Source organism: Triturus cristatus, chromosome 3_1, assembly GCF_964204655.1.
Source record: "Triturus cristatus chromosome 3_1, aTriCri1.1, whole genome shotgun sequence".
In the NCBI taxonomy this organism is placed as follows: domain Eukaryota; kingdom Metazoa; phylum Chordata; class Amphibia; order Caudata; family Salamandridae; genus Triturus; species Triturus cristatus.
Genome location: NC_140583.1, coordinates 34,011,719 through 34,028,948, shown reverse-complemented (window position 1 = coordinate 34,028,948; position 17,230 = coordinate 34,011,719). Strand labels below are relative to the sequence as shown.

General features: G+C 47.8%; 1 protein-coding gene across 1 annotated transcript in view; it reads left to right on the top strand.

Annotated features, from left to right (window-relative positions):
- The first annotated feature begins 331 nt into the window (after positions 1 to 331).
- The window catches only part of LARGE2 (LARGE xylosyl- and glucuronyltransferase 2), a 305,710-nt gene continuing 288,811 nt past the window's right edge, over positions 332 to 17,230 (top strand). The window contains exon 1 of the mRNA XM_085646702.1: positions 332 to 656. The gene's annotated coding sequence lies outside the window, so the exon portion shown is untranslated. The remainder of the gene's footprint in view (positions 657 to 17,230) is intronic.

The following is a 17,230-nucleotide window of genomic DNA, read 5'->3' as shown; positions in this document are numbered from 1 at the left end:
TCATGTAAAGCGCTCCAATACCTTCGGATTCAGTTCGCGCTATATGAATCTGCCCCCAAAACAAAGCATACTTTTACATCATGTTTTTCACTCCTGACCTGCTGCTGGCAGACTCTCTTTACAGTTCCTCCCCTAACTGCTTTCGCATCCTTCCCCTATTGGCTGTTGAGCACCAAAGGCCGCAACTTCCGGACACCGATGTGTCCAATCGGATCATAAGTAAGGAACACCTGTCCTGTTGTTGTGCTTGCGTGACTCCGCCTCCCTACATTGTCGTCCAATCAGGAGGCCTGCAGCTGTACTCTGCACGCGCCGGCGTTTTTTCTCAATCAGCGATGGCCGAGCAGTGGATGAGGCAGGGGAGTGAATCGAGAGACTAATGCATCGAACAGTTAGTATGTGATTTAAAGGGCTGCCTGGGCTGGTGAGAGCCAGGGAGAAGCGGGCAGTGGGAAGCTGGTGTGATTGGCACCCGCCGGGCAGAGACGAGCACCGACAGACCAGAGACCGTGAACAGACGGGCGGGAGCGAGGCTGCTGGGGAGGGACTCTCAGAGATCCAGAGACTGGCTGCCGACTGCCCAGTAGAGACTGGTGCTGACTGGGAGCGATGTACCTGCTGAATGACTGGATACTGATTTGGAGCGGCTGATGCAGGTAAGTTTTGTGCAGTAGTGTTTGGTTCTAGAGGAATCTGTGCGGTAGTGTTTGGATCTAGTGGGTTGTGTGCAGTAGTGTTGGAGTCTAGAGGGTTATGTAGAGTAGTGTTGGAGTCTAGGGGGATCTATGCAGTAGTGTTTGGGTCAAAAGGGATTGGTTTGGGTCTAGAGGGTTCTGTGCAGTAGTGTTTGGGTCTAAAGGGATTGGTTTGGGTCTAGAGGGTTCTGTGCAGTAGTGTTTGGGTCTAGAGGGATCTGTGCAGTAGTGTTTGGGTCTAGAGGGTTTTGTGCAGTAGTGTTTGGGGTCTAGAGGGTTCTCTGCAGTAGTGTTTGGATCTAGAGGGATCTGTGCAGTAGTGTTTGGATCTAGGGGGATCTTTGCAGTAGTGTTTGGGTCTAGAGGGATCTGTGCAGTAGTGTTTGGGTCTAGAGGGATCTGTGCAGTAGTGTGTGGGTCTAGAGGGTTTTGTGCAGTAGTGTTTGGGTCTAGAGGGTTCTCTGCAGTAGTGTTTGGGTCTAGAGGGATCTGTGCAGTAGTATTTGTGTCTAGAGGGAGCTGTGCAGTAGTGTTTGGGTCTAGAGGGTTCTGTGCAGTAGTGTTTGGGTCTAGAGGGTTCTGTGCAGTAGTGTTTGGGTCTAGAGGTTTCTGTGCAGTAGTGTTTGGGTCTAGAGGGACCTGTGCAGTAGTGTTTGGGTCTAGAGGGGCCAGTGCAGTAGTGTTTGGGTCTAGAGGGGCCAGCGCAGTAGTGTTTGGGTCTAGAGGGATCTGTGCAGTAGTGTTTGGGTCTAGAGGGACCTTTGCGGTAGTGTTTGGATCTAGTGGGTTGTGTGCAGTAGTGTTGGAGTCTAGAGGGTTATGTAGAGTAGTGTTGGAGTCTAGGGGGATCTATGCAGTAGTGTTTGGGTCAAAAGGGATTGGTTTGGGTCTAGGGGGATCTATGCAGTAGTGTTTGGGTCTAGAGGGTTCTGTGTAGTAGTGTTTGGGTCTGTGCAGTAGTGTTTGGGTCTAGAGGATTCTGTGCAGTAGTGTTTGGGTCTAAAGGGATTGGTTTGGGTCTAGAGGGTTCTGTGCAGTAGTGTTTGGGTCTAGAGGGATCTGTGCAGTAGTGTTTGGGTCTAGAGGGTTTTGTGCAGTAGTGTTTGGGGTCTAGAGGGTTCTCTGCAGTAGTGTTTGGATCTAGAGGGATCTGTGCAGTAGTGTTTGGATCTAGGGGGATCTTTGCAGTAGTGTTTGGGTCTAGAGGGATCTGTGCAGTAGTGTTTGGGTCTAGAGGGATCTGTGCAGTAGTGTGTGGGTCTAGAGGGATCTGTGCAGTAGTGTTTGGGTCTAGAGGGTTCTCTGCAGTAGTGTTTGGGTCTAGAGGGATCTGTGCAGTAGTATTTGTGTCTAGAGGGAGCTGTGCAGTAGTGTTTGGGTCTAGAGGGTTCTGTGCAGTAGTGTTTGGGTCTAGAGGGTTCTGTGCAGTAGTGTTTGGGTCTAGAGGGTTCTGTGCAGTAGTGTTTGGGTCTAGAGGTTTCTGTGCAGTAGTGTTTGGGTCTAGAGGGACCTGTGCAGTAGTGTTTGGGTCTAGAGGGGCCAGTGCAGTAGTGTTTGGGTCTAGAGGGGCCAGCGCAGTAGTGTTTGGGTCTAGAGGGATCTGTGCAGTAGTGTTTGGGTCTAGAGGGACCTTTGCGGTAGTGTTTGGATCTAGTGGGTTGTGTGCAGTAGTGTTGGAGTCTAGAGGGTTATGTAGAGTAGTGTTGGAGTCTAGGGGGATCTATGCAGTAGTGTTTGGGTCAAAAGGGATTGGTTTGGGTCTAGAGGGTTCTGTGCAGTAGTGTTTGGGTCTAGAGGGTTCTGTGTAGTAGTGTTTGGGTCTGTGCAGTAGTGTTTGGGTCTAGAGGATTCTGTGCAGTAGTGTTTGGGTCTAAAGGGATTGGTTTGGGTCTAGAGGGTTCTGTGCAGTAGTGTTTGGGTCTAGAGGGTTCTGTGCAGTAGTGTTTGGGTCTAGAGGGTTCTGTGCAGTAGTGTTTGGGTCTAGAGGGTTCTGTGCAGTAGTGTTTGGGTCTAGAGGTTTCTGTGCAGTAGTGTTTGGGTCTAGAGGGACCTGTGCAGTAGTGTTTGGGTCTAGAGGGGCCAGTGCAGTAGTGTTTGGGTCTAGAGGGGCCAGCGCAGTAGTGTTTGGGTCTAGAGGGACCTGTGCAGTAGTGTTTGGGTCTAGAGGGACCTTTGCAGTAGTGTTTGGGTCTAGAGGGATCTGTGCAGTAGTGTTTGGGTCTAGAGGGTTTTGTGCAGTAGTGTTTGGGTCTAGAGGGTTCTCTGCAGTAGTGTTTGGGTCTAGAGGGATCCGTGCAGTAGTGTTTGGGTCTAGGGGGATCTTTGCAGTAGTGTTTGGGTCTAGAGGGTTCTCTGCAGTAGTGTTTGGGTCTAGAGGGTTCTCTGCAGTAGTGTTTGGGTCTAGAGGGTTCTGGGCAGTAGTGTTTGGGTCTAGAGGGACCTGTGCAGTAGTGTTTGGGTCTAGAGGGACCTGTGCAGTAGTGTTTGGGTCTAGAGGGACCTGTGCAGTAGTGTTTGGGTCTAGAGGGATCTGTGCAGTAGTGTTTGGGTCTAGAGGGACCTGTGCAGTAGTGTTTGGGTCTAAAGGGACCTGTGCAGTATTGTTTGGGTCTAGAGGGACCTGTGCAGTAGTGTTTGGGTCTAGAGGGACCTGTGCAGTAGTGTTTGGGTCTAGAGGGATCTGTGCAGTAGTGTTTGGGTCTAGAGGGATCTGTGCAGTAGTGTTTGGGTCTAGAGGGTTCTCTGCAGTAGTGTTTGGATCTAGAGGGTTCTCTGCAGTAGTGTTTGGATCTAGAGGGATCTGTGCAGTAGTGTTTGGATCTAGAGGGATCTGTGCAGTAGTGTTTGGGTCTAGAGGGACCTGTGCAGTAGTGTTTGGGTCTAGAGGGACCTGTGCAGTAGTGTTTTGGTCTAGAGGGACCTGTGCAGTAGTGTTTAGGTCTAGAGGGACCTGTGCAGTAGTGTTTAGGTCTAGAGGGATCTGTGCAGTAGTGTTTGGGTCTAGGGGGATCTTTGCAGTAGTGTTTGGGTCTAGAGGGATCCGTAAAATGAAATTAAGTCTAGATACATGTAAGAAGTCTATCTTCCAATCAAAGCATTTAAACCTCAATATTTTCATGTCCCCCTCCTGTGAGGTATGCCATCCTCCTACCATTTTCTCATGGTCCCCTTAATTGTTGCACCTGCACTTCCTTTCCTTCTCTGTTTTTAGGGTTGTTTAGTGGGGTAGGCTAGGTTACTTTGGGCTTGAAAAAAAATTGAAAGCTTGAAGTTTTCATTGATTAGCCTTTGTTATGCTCGGAATGTACAAGATTTCTTCTGCACAACATATTTGGAATTGGTGCCTCAAAGTACTAGGTCTGGACTTGAGAGTGCATCTAGCAGAGTTCAGGTCTGGACTGGAGATGGTGGATCTAGCAGAGTTCTGGTCTGGATGGGAGACGGTGCCTCTAGCATCGTTGAGGTCTGGATGGGAGACGGTGCCTCTAGCATCGTTGAGGTCTGGATGGGAGACGGTGCCTCTAGCATAGTTGAGGTCTGGATGGGAGACGGTGCCTCTAGCATAGTTGAGGTCTGGATGGGAGACGGTGCCTCTAGCATAGTTGAGGTCTCCCGGATGGGAGACGGTGCCTCTAGCAGAGTTGAGGTCTGGACGGGAGACGGTGCCTCTAGCAGAGTTGAGGTCTGGACGGGAGACGGTGCCTCTAGCAGAGTTGAGGTCTGGACGGGAGACAGTGCCTCTAGCAGAGTTCAGGTGTGGACTGGAGACGGTGGATCTAGCAGAGTTCAGGTCTGGATGGTGATGGTGCGTTTTGCAGAGTTCAATTTCTGGACTGGAGACGGTGCATCTAGCAGAGTTCAGGTCTGGACACGGTGGATCTAGCAGAGTTCAGGTCCGGATTGGAGACGGTGCATCTAGCAGAGTTCAGGTCTGGACTGGAGACGGTGCATCTAGCAGAGTTTAGGTCCGGATTGGAGACGGTGCATCTAGCAGAGTTTAGGTCCGGATTGGAGACGGTGCGTCTAGCAGAGTTAAAGGTCTGGACTCGAGACGGTGGATCTAGCAGAGTTAAAGGTCTGAATTGAAGATGGTGCATCTAGCAGAGTTAAAGGTCTGGATGAGAGATGGTGCATCTAGCAGAGTTCAGGTCTGGATGAGAGACGGTGCCTCTAGCAGAGTTCAGGTCTGGATGAGAGACGGTGCCTCTAGCAGAGTTCAGGCCTGGATGGGAGACGGTGCCTCTTCCAGAGTTGAGGTCTGGACTGCAGATGGTGGATCTAGCAGAGTTCAGGTCTGGACTGCAGACGGTGGATCTAGCAGAGTTCAGGTCTGAACTGCAGACGGTGGAACGGTGGATCTAGCAGAGTTCAGGTCTGGACTGCAGATGGTGGATCTAGCAGAGTTCAGGTCTGGACAGGAGACGGTGCCTCTAGCAGAGTTCAGGTCTGGACTGGAGACGGTGGATCTAGCAGAGTTCCGGTCTGGACTCAGGGGGGAATTCGTTTAACATCCTGGTCTGGAGTCCCATTCTGAATTTCTGCAAAAAGCGCGCACTCCGGAGGGGGAGGCAGTTCCAGGATTTCGCGAAGAGGTAGGAGAAAGAACGTCTTCCACTGTTGGTTGTGCAGACGCGAAAGGTATGAGTGATGGAGAAGGAGCCCGGAGTGCAGGTGTCTGGATGGTTGGTGGAAGCTCAGGCGGTTGTTGATGTGTTCTGGTCCTTGATTGTGCAGTGCTTTGTAGGCATGGGTCAGCAGCTCGAATCAACATCTCTTGTGGATGGGGGACTAGTGGAGTTTTCTTGAGGTGTGGGTCCATTTGGAGAGGTCGAGGATGAGTCTGGCTGCCGTGTTCTGTGTGGTCTGAAGTCTCTTCAGGAGGTGGGGTGTGATTCCTATTTAGAGTGTGTTGCTGTAGGGCAAGCCGCTGGTGACGAGGCTTGAGTGATGCTACGTCTGATGCTAACGGGGAGCCATTTGAAGATCTTTAGGTGCATGCATGCGAAGAGTGAGGAAGCAGGCCGAGGAGACTGCATTATGTTTTTTCTGGGGGCGTTTGCTGTCCAGGATGTTGTCAAGGTCCCGGGCTTTGTCGGTGGGAGTGAGTGGGGGTCCTAATTCCGTGGGCCGCCAGGAGTTGTTCCACGGGGACGTGCTGATCCTGAAGGTCAGTACTTCAGTTTTGTCTTGTTGAGTTTGAGGCAGTTGTTTTGCAGCCAGTCAGTGACGCTGGTCATGCCCAGGTGGTAGTTGTTCCTCCTGGTGGCTGGGTCTTCTGATGGAGAGAGGATGACCTTGTGTCTTCTGCTTAGAATTTGTTGTTTAGTCCCTGGGTTCCGACGATGTTGGCAAGGGGGGGTCATGTAGGCATTGAAAAGTGTGGAGCTGAGGGACAAGCCTTGAGGGACATCTTAGATGGTGGTCTTGGGTTACAAGGTAAAAGGCGGATTCTCTGGGTTCTTCCAGTGAGGAAGGATGCAATCCATACTCGCGGATTGCGATCTGGTGGAGCCTTTAATCATGGTGTGGTTGGGCACGGTGTCAAAGGCAGCTGAGTTGTTGAAGAGGATCAAGGTGGCCATTTTTCCCCGGTCTAGGAGGTTCTGATGTCATTGCGACCATGGTGGTTTCAGTGCCGTGTGTTTTCGTGACTCCGGATTGGGATGAGTCTAGAAGGTCCTTTTTCTACGGGTATTTCAATAGTTGATGGCCTTCTTGAAGACTTTGGTGGGAATGGGAAGCAGAGAGATGGGCAGGGAGTTCTTGAGCTCGTTGGGATCAGCAGAAGGTTTCTTGAGGAGGGGTTTGAGGTCCGATTGTTTCCATTCTTCTGGGATGGTGTCCCGAGGTGATGGATGTGTTGAAGGCGGTGAGTTTTTTTCTGGTGGCCATGTTTCTGAGGTTGGACATGTGGTGGGGACAGGGGTCTGTGGGTGCTCCTGAGTTGACGGGAGTGCATGAAGGTAGTGGTGCTCCGAGTGGTGAGGTGGTTCCATGTGGTGAATCAGTGGTTGGAGTTAACATATGTGGGAGTAAGGAGGCTGAGGTTGTCAGAGGCGGCGGGTTGGGGCTCGAAGTGTTTTTAGATGGAGGAGATCTTGTCGTGGAAAAGTCAGACAGGGTGTCCCAAACTTCTTGAGAAGGGGTGATGGTGTTTTCAGTTGCTGAGGGGTTGGAGAACTCCTTGAAGAGTTCTTTCCTGTGGTTCGTGCTGGCTTGAATGTGGTCGGCTAGGGCCTTCTTTTTTGTTTCTTTCAGGAGTTTTGGTAGTGGTTGAGTGATGTCTTGAAGGTGGTCTGGTCTGTGGGTTCCTTTCTGGTGCGCCACTTTCTTTGTGGCTGCTTGTAGTTGCGTTTCCTGATTCTATGATCCAAAGTGTACCTGCTGGGAGGTTTGGTGCATATCTTGAGTTTGGTGGATTTGATGGGGACGACTTGGTCAGCGCAGTCAGTGATCCAGGTGGTGAAGTTCTTCACAGTCAGTTCCAGGTTGGTTGTGGTGTCAGGGTGAGCGTTGAGGGAGTTTGTCCATTGGCTGTAGGATACTTTATTCCAGCAGTGATGTGAGGTGCTGGTAGGCTTGTTGGCAGGGCTGGGGGCTACTGTGGTGGTGAAGTGGAGGATTGAGTGGTCCGTCCAATTGACCTTGGTGATATGGCTGTACTTTACTCTGTTGCCGGCTGTAAACACTGGGTCAAGTGTTTATTCTGCGATGTGAGTGATGTCGGTGACTATTTTGGTGGAGCGATGTTTTTTATGCTTTCGAGTAGGCCAGCCATGTTTGGGTTGGTTTAGGTGAAAATTGAGGTCTGGGGAAGATGTAGTGTTTATTGTCGATGGTAAGTGGTGCAATGAAATCGAAGGTGGTGTCGCAGAAGCCGGGGCATGATCCTGGAGGTTTCTAGGCGAGGGCGCCTCGGATGGTGGTTTTGGCATCTGTTTTGAATTGGAAGTTGAGATGTTCCATGATCGGGGTTGTGTCGTCTGCGGCAGTGGTGTAGTGGAAGGATTCTTTGGGAATGATCCTACCTCCGTGTTTGTTGATGCGGTTCCAGTGTGCTATCCTTTATCCGTTTGGTGTGGGCGTCTTGATGTCGTGTATGGATGCAGGGCTAATCCAGGTGCTGGGGATGAAGGAGGTGATAGTGTCCCAAATCTCGGTTGCGTATTTGCAGAGTGATCGTTGTTGGGTAGGAGGCAGTGCAGTTGTTCTGGCTTGATGTGGTGGTGGCGTCAATGTGTGTGTGGTTACTCCGGTGCTGTATGAGAAGAGACAGTGGTGGCATGAAAAAGGTCCAACTGTTGAGCGTGGAGAGGTGCTGCAGCAGTTGTTCTTGCGGAGTCTAGAGCCCAAGGCAATGAGCTCGGTGCTGCTGTAGTAGTGGGGTCCAAGGCAGTGAGCTCAGCGCTGCTTTAGTGGTGGTAGCCCAAGGAAGTGTGCTCGGCGTTGCTGTTGAGGCGGTAGACGAGAAATCCAGGGTTCCTGGTGGTTCGCTCAGTCCAGCTGTGATCATTTTGTTTACTTATCCAGCTGCCTCAACTTGAACTTTCAAAGCTCTCACATTGGAATGCTATTAAAATGTCTTAGATAACTTGATCATTGATGTTGTTTTTCTCTGGCAGCAGCACAGATGGGAGCAGGGCAGGCATTAATCAAATATGGAGTTTTTTAAGTCTGGCTTTACAGTGCAACTGTCACTTGACCTTTTAACCTACTCTGATATTCTACAGTTCTTTGCTTCCACACAAATACATATTTATTCCCACACGATCTACTTGTAATGGTTCGCATTAACATGCAACATTCCGTTCAAGCCAGACCAATCTGCATTGCCAGTGCTGGTTACCTTCCTATTGAAACCACATGCTCTCAAAAATAGCTGAAATTGTGCATTTCCTGTTTTAGGGACTAATGATGAGACGGTGAAGTCCGCAAGCTGAACTTCCATTTTGAATTTTTATTCAAGTGTATAATGCAGAGCGCGTACCTATTTACACATTGATGGATACAAGTTCAACATGTGAAGTGTGCACCGATAGAACGATGCTAGTGAGTAAATACACGCGCGCGCTTATTTTACCCGCATGCTTTGCTTCTGTACAATAAAATGCGGACTTTGGATCAGAGGAATGCGCCCTCCTGACCAGAGCTCCTCACCAACCACTCATATTTGCAATAAATAGACCGTTAATAGTTTCTGCCCCTCACAAAGCTGTGCGCCCTCTTGGGCTGGACGTAGTTAAGCGACTGGCTCGATTAACGAGCGTAATCCATGTTGGAATTCACAAAATGTAAATGTAACAATCATTAAAAACAGATTTTCCCATAAATGCTTATGGGGGGTGTCCTCTTGGTGGGTGGACAGTGCAGGATGGAAATAAGTAGTGAAATTCGTGGCCGCGTGCACATTGTTTCAGGGCCACACTCTAGTGAGAAAGATGTTTAAAGTGCACTTTACAGGGGGGCGTGGTTTGGACGCCGAGAGAGATGGCGGCTCGGTGACTCTCTCTGCCCGTGCGAACATCGATTAAGGACAGAGGAACGGGTCTTGCCGCTCCAATACCACTACACGACGTGGAATCGTTGACCGGAATGTGAGGGGAGCATTCGAGGAGCAATCTGGAGGTTTTTTGCTGCGGGGAAGCGGTTCTTCTGGCGCTTCGAATGCTCCGCCCGATGGCTGCGGGGAGTGAGGCAGGCGAGGAGACCGCGTGACTGCCGGTGTATCGGCGGTCGGATTGAAAGTCACCCGACGGAGTCTGAGGGAATCGGAGTTGACTGCTGCGAGATGCGGTGACAAGCCGGTACTTGGAGGGGATCGCGAATGAGCAGGTGTGGCTAGACAGCTTGGAACTGAGAGGAGTCACTGGCGCCTATCGCGCACACAAGATGGCGGCACACGCTCCCTAGACGAGGAACCTCCACGGTAATACAACGGCGCCTGAGGGATGAGCTGTGCTGAACGGGGACTCTGCTTCGCTGGCGCGGTGGCTGCTACCCGGGTTATGCTCTGGAAGGTATGGATGCCAGTAATAGAGCCGCGTCTTACTCTAATCAGTGCGGCTGACGCTACGCTTCATTCGTAATGGGGGCAATGTCGGTGTGAAGGCGAGAATGTAAAGAAGTCTGCTCTTACCCATGTATATCCAAGTTGACTCGGCCGGGTCTGATGGATCACTTGCAGCAGGGTCTGCCTTCCTGGATTGGTGACTTCGGAGACTCTATATGGGGAGTGTGGAGCTGCGATTGAGTCCGGTACTACGCTACGAGGTCTTAGACTTGCCACCCTGGCACCCTGTGATATCACCTGAATCACCCTGCGCTCTAGTACACGGGCATTTCATGTGACTGCGCAGTCCAGCCTTGCACACATATGCTGTCTTCCACAATGTCGCCACACGCCTCTGACCTTAAATGAAAGTGCGTGCTCCCTCACGGCGATCCACCAACCGCACAGGTAGCGGTCAGGAAAGGGCCAGGTAATGCGATCATACTACCACGTGTGGTGGATTTATTGGATCATTGTGCATCTAACTAATTTGGCTAATAGAAGACAACGGAGGGGCCGGCGATCATAAGACACTCTATAAGAGACGGTTGGAACACAAGGAGGCAGTTGAGACCGGCCACGGAATCTGCGCGCCTAGTAACCATGGCTGATAGTAAGGATTCAGTGAAAAGCATGAAGAGGCTCAAATCTGACCAGTCGAACCCAAGTTCACCCAGCAAGGGAGGGAAAAGCAATCCGGACCCGATGGAGCTGATACTTAATAAACTGGATGAAGTAAGGGAGCTGGCAAAAGCGACCAAGGAAGAAGTAGCGGCGATTAGGCAAGATAACCGCGAAACCAATGCAAAATTGACAGAAGCCATCAAGCGCCTATGCATAACCACGGATCAAACAACACGGAAACTGGCGGAGTTGGAGGACAGGAACAGATGGGGAAATCTACGTATTTTTGGTCTTCCGGAAGGATCGGAGGATCAACATGGGAGCTGTGTAGCCTTTTTGGAGTCTTGGTTCACCCAGGCTACTAACATGTCCTTTCATCACCCACTGGAGTTTGATAGGGCCCATAGAGTGCCGGGCAGAATAAATAAGAATCAAAAAGGTCCTAGAGCTATTGTGTGCAAGCCACTACGCTACCAACATGTAGAGCAAATTCTTGGCTTCATGCGGAAAAACAACCATATTCTGTGGAAATCGGTCAAAATCTACATCTCACAGGATTACAGTAAAGAGACGGTGGAAGTCAGGAAGGCGTTCTTGGCATTCCGACCGCTGCTGAAGAAAAGGGGCTTCCAATATGGGTTTGTGGGCCCAGCAAAATATCGGGTGATGATCCACGGCTCTCCACACCTTTTTTCAGATCCCCTGAAACTGAAACGTATGCCTGATGGGCCGGAAGACTTAGACATGGAAACTAGTATCTCCGAGGGTGCAGTTGATCAGGCCTCGGCCTCAGGTTACAAGTGAACATATGCCATCTAAATTTCTATCTGTGCTTCATTTACTCATGGTGGAGGGTTATCGATAGCACGACTCTCTGTTTCAAGGCACTTTCCAATGAGTGATTTGTTGGTTGAATGCAGTTGTTTCTGATACCTGGATACGTAGTATGTTTTCGTTAATACCTATCAATAAGATGTGTGTCAGGTCCCTAGGCTCTGACTACTAATGGTCATGCTTCACATATGGTGTAAAGAAGAGCACATTGGTGGCTTACTGTTAGTTTGGCTACTGGCCCTAGACCAGCAGAAGAGGTCCCTGAAGGTTGTTCTCTTGATGTAGGTTGTTTGATATTACAGTGGTCAGGAGCATACCTCAGATCGACTGTGTTAGTTCCTCTGTTCCATGTCTTTTTTTTTTTTTTATTCTGCAATGGTCAAGCACGGGGTGGTGGAGGCGACACAATCTCTTTCCCGTCACCATGCCTACTACGTACAGTTGGGGTGGGGAGGGAGGGGGGTTGAGGGTTTTTTGGGTAGGGGTGTGTGTTCAATGTTTTTTGCTTTTGTTTCCTCTTGCTTGCATAGTCTTCGTCTCCTTAATGCTCGGGGGTGAGGGTGGTGATGGGCTCTACTACTGCTCTAACTGTGCTTACCATGTGAAATATATAATTACCGATATGAAGGCGCAACCTTTTGATGTCAAATAGCTCAATTAGTTCTCCGTTGGGAGTATGTAATGTGGACAGATTGAAGATATTATCTCTTAACGTTAAAGGCCTGAACCAGCCTATCAAGAGACAAAAGATTTTAGATTATGTAAAGAGAATGAGGGGTGACATTGTTTTACTTCAGGAGACGAAGCTTGAGGCTAAGCAGTTTATCACCTGAGGAATACATTTTATAATGAGGTTGTGGGCGCTGAGGCTGTGAACAAAAAAGAATGGTGTTCTGATACTTGTTGCGAGGAAATCTAAGGTGGAGATCTTGTCCTCCGAAGCGAGTGTAGACGGAAGATGGGTCACGGCCAAAATGAGTAGGGATAATACAGAGTTTTATGTTACTAACATATATGCTCCTAACACTAGTGAACTGAATTTTTGGAACGATCTGAATAAGCACCTTGACACTATCCCGGATAATGCAGTACACGTCTTAGCTGGGGATTTCAATCTTCCAATGGATGCAACTTTAGATAGAGACTCACGCTGTCCCTTCAAATCCACTAAATCACATAAAGCATTTCTCAATTTGTGTCAACGCTTCCACTTGGTGGATACATGGAGGCTCCAAAATCCCACTGGGAGAGATTATACTTTTTACTCCTCTCCACATGACTCGTATTCCCGAATTGATTACATCCTCATAACACAGAACGGTGTCCCTAGAATAGAGTCTACTACCATAGAACCCCGTGTAATGTCTGATCACTCGTGCATCTCCTTATCCATTGCTAATGTTAAACCCTCCTCTCGTCAGACGTCTTGGCGTCTGAATGATGAAATCCTAAATAGTGATCAGCACCGGTCTACAATACATGATGCGATCTCTTCTTACCTGCAGATTAACAAAGAGGGGGACATGTCCGATCTCATTAGGTGGGATGCCTTGAAAAGTACCATAAGGGGAGTGTGTATCAAAATCAGGTCAGCAATGAACAAAAATTATAATGCGAAGTTGGAGGCCTTGGAGGCCGAAATTATGAACCTAGAGATTAGACACTTAAAGGATAGGGATGATATGTCTCTTTCTGCGTTGGCAAATAAAAAATATGAATATAATAAAATAGTTAGCGAGAGAGCGGGAGTCTGGCTTGATAAGGGTAGGAGGTTTAAGCTCTGTGAGTCTAATAAGGCTGGCAAGAGCCTAGCCTCGTACTTGAAGTTTAAGGTTCAGAAGAACTCCATTAGTGTCATTAAAGATGCATCAGGATCCTCGCATTCAGACCCAGACAAAATAACAGAGGTGTTCAGAGTATTCTACGAAGACCTTTATGCAAAGAATAGGGCGGTGGAGGAAGCCAGGATTAAGGAGTACTTAGACGAGTGCGATCTTCCACAGCTTTCTGCTGAGGACCATGTCAGTCTCGATGGTCCAATTAATGCTCTAGAGATAGAGACTGCAATTAAAAATCTAAAGATAGGGAAAGCACCAGGCCCTGATGGCTTTACGGCAAAATTTTATAAAACCTTTCCCTCCCTTTTAGTCGAACCGCTCCTACATCTATTTCAAGACCTAAATAAATCTGGCGAGGTCAGAGGTACACTGGCAGAAGCAATAATTGCAGTACTTCCTAAAGATGGGAAAGATCTGTCGCTACCGAAAAATTATAGGCCAATTTCACTGATTAACATAGACTGCAAGCTTTTGGCTATGATACTTTCCGCTCGCCTCCAGAGGGTCCTTCCCCAGTTGATCTATCCATCTCAAGCAGGCTTCCTTAAAAACCGGCTGTCCAGTGACAATACTAGGATTTTGACGCATGTCTTAGAAAAAGCGAAACTCCTAGGTACGCCCACAGCAGCAATAACACCAGATGCTGAAAAAGCATTTGATAAGGTTGATTGGTCCTTCCTTAAAGCAGTCCTAAGTAAATTCAACTTAGGGGAATCATTCACAAGACTGGTAATGTCCCTATATTGCTGTCCTTCGGCAAGAGTTAGGGCGGGTGGATCTTTCTCCTCCCCCTTTTGTTTAAAGCAAGGCACGCGGCAGGGATGTCCCCTGTCTCCCTCCTTGTTCTTGTTGGCAATAGATCCGTTCTTATATCATATAAGGAATGACCCCAAGATAGCTGGTATACCGTTTGGAGACTGCACTGTTAAATTAACGGCTTACGCGGACGATGTACTTATTATGTCAGAAAGAGCGGATGAGGCCATTCCTGCACTCATGTCTGATATTGAGGAATTTTCTAGAGTCTCTGGGTATAAACTCAATAAAGACAAAACGGAGGTCAAACTCCTGAACAATGTTGGGGATAAAGGGATCATTGGGGACTCCAGTCTTACTTGGCAGCCTCGGTGCTTTAAATATCTGGGGCTAGATTTTGATAAAGATTTGATCTCTACGCTGAGAGTTAATGAAGAATTGACCCTTAAAAAGATATCTACATTGCTGGAAGGTTGGTCTCCAAAGTTCCTCTCCTGGTGGGGTAGAGCGGAGACGCTCAAAATGATGTCAACTCCGTTGGTTAACTATCTGGCCAGCATGCTCCCTATGACGTTCTCGAATAATTTTATTACCAAGGTGGATCAGCTGTTTGGTAGTTTTCTGTGGCAAGGCAAGAAAGCCAGAGTCTCACTGAAGAAGCTGCAATTAGCAAAAGATAAAGGCGGCCTGGGTCTCCCCTCGTTCAGGAACTATCAGACAGCGTTTCTTTGCAAACAGGGTGCTCAGTGGTTGATAAAATCCCCAGCTTATACACCACTATGGGTTAATATTGAGGAGTCGCTAGTAGATCCCGCGCCTCTGGAAGCCCTTCTCACTATGGACCTATCACATCTACCTCACTCCAAATATATCATGCTTAATACTAGGCGGGCTTTGCTCAGACTCGACCAAACACATAAAACGAAGTTGACATTCACTAGGTCATCGTTTATGTCCTTGTGGAGAAATTCCCATCTCAAATATAATGGTAGTGGACTACTCTGGGAGTCTTGGTCCAAGAGGGGCATTAACTTGGTGAAGGACCTGTATGATGATAAGACTCCGCTTCCGTTCTCCATCTTGCAACAGAGGTATGATCTTACCCCGATGGATTTCTATGATTTCTTGAAAATCAAAGCGATGCTAACCGCTCGTAATTTCTCTCCATATACACCATGGTTAAAAATTCATCTCCCACGTCTAATGTACGCGGGCCACTTCGTTTCGAGGGTGTATAAACTATTATTGCCTTTACCCACGACAAAACACAAAATGGTGGAATCAAAATGGGAGGCTGAGCCAAATCTAACAGGCATAACTTTTGACTGGGATGTGATCCATAAGATGGCCCTTACACACAAAGTTTCACCCATCCTATTCCAAACAAAATATATGCTACTCAACAGGGCGTTCTGGACGCCGGACAAGCTTTTCAAATGTAAATTAAGGGAATCTCCTACGTGTTGGAACTGTCAATCAGGCTCTGGTGATCTTGCACACATGCTATTTAACTGCCCTTCATTAGGGGATTACTGGGGGAAAATATTTGACTGCATTTATCACGTGTTCAAGATAAGGCCTGTACAGGACTTTGTATATGTCATTTTAGGGGCGCTGGACCCACAAATATCAACTGTTCAAGATCGTCAACTTTTGGACTTAATGTTAACAATGGCATGTAAAGTGGTACTTTGCAAATGGAAGAATGCGAGTGAGGTGAACTTCAAAATATGGCAGGAGTGGTTATCTTTCCTGAGAGGTTCTAATAATCCGGCTCTACAAGCTTCTACTTGGAGCCCTTCCAATGGGAAGCTTTGGAAATCATTGGACGCATCCTCCTTTCATTATGAGCCACCTTGAGATATTATATTGCGGATTGGTCCCTTTGATCGGGGTTGTTTGAGAGTACAGTTGTGATTACCCTCTTGAGCCCAGAGGCGCCGCACCCACACATTGAGCATTGTATATATATATATATATGTATCTGTATACTGATGCTGCAAGCAGGAGTTGTTTTACTTTATATTATTGGTTATTGTTCTTATTTTTTGTTATTTGTAATTGTCTGACATTGACTGACTCGAACCTGTTTATACGGAAGAGTTACTGTATTGTCATTGTTATTTCAATAAAAACGATTTGAAATAAAAAAAAAAGTGCACTTTACAGATATCTGTGGACATTTACGTAGCTCAAAATGTTTTACATTAAACAGAAGGAATTTACAAAAGAATTGTAGGTGCGCTCTAAAAAGATTTGTGAATTCTAAAAATTCAAAAAATATGCTCCAATCCTAAAAGAATCTGCTTGTGTAAATCTGTGTTTTTCGGTAAAACAGGTTCACGGCGCTGGGAGTAGCTCGGATAGGAGACAGTTTTGTAATAGGTGTTAAAGGCATCTGCCTTCCTTCCAGCGCGATCACTTTCACTTTTTTGTGCTGCTGCACGCGCGCATCACTAGCGCGTTTATTTATTTATTTATTTTTTTATTTACATTACTACAAGCTTCCTGCGTCGCGCGGCCAATGCTTGTTCTGTTCAGGGAGTGTGTGAGGGCTTCGCATCCTTCCAGAGCAGCAGGACTTTTACTTCCTGGAAGATGGTGGCGGTGTGGTTACCACTGACTAGATCACAGTACAGCTGTACAAGATGAGCTTGATATGTTGTTAACTAGGTCTCAGGTGCTTTGGCGGGAGCCCCAAGGAACTGTAACGTCACACGAATGATTTCACTATGCGCAAATGAGTTACTGAAGTCAGCTGACCGGCCATTCCTGAAACAGCAGGACTCCTATTGATTTAGCCATATACCATGCACCAATTTATTTGAAAATTTATGTTTACTACCCGTCTCACTTTTACCAATAAGAGTCCGGAAGTTATCCCGCATTTATATTTTTAAAAGCATGTGTCATGTACATTTGAGCAGGAATCCTGCTTAAAAGTGGTTTTAATTTGTTTGTTTTATTTGCAATTGTTTTATTTGTCATTGTTGTTTTCTACCTCTTTCCCAGTGTGCTGATTCTCACCCAAAAATAACCCTTGCTCGTGTTGCTCCCTCACTCCCCTTCCAGACTCTCCCATTGCTTTCAGTACCCCTCCCTGGCTTTTCTTTTTACTGTTTTTTTCTTCCACAGACTCGAGCGCCTTTATTGCTCCTTCGTCCCATGCCACCTCCCTGTTGCTTTCCTCCTATCAATTGCCCTAACTCACTCCTCTGTTGCTCCCCCACTCCTCCAGTTCATTTAAAATAATTCATTTGACTTGAAGGTTTCTGGATAGTCTGGCACCTGCCATTTGCTGCTGGTTGATCCGCACTTCAAAATGCCCTTTCATAAAAGTAAAGTGACTTTTCTTACCAGTGTAAGGGTGCCCCAGACATCTTCAATTGGTAAATGAAAGGAAAAAAAAAAAAAGCGGCCTTATATTTTCATGT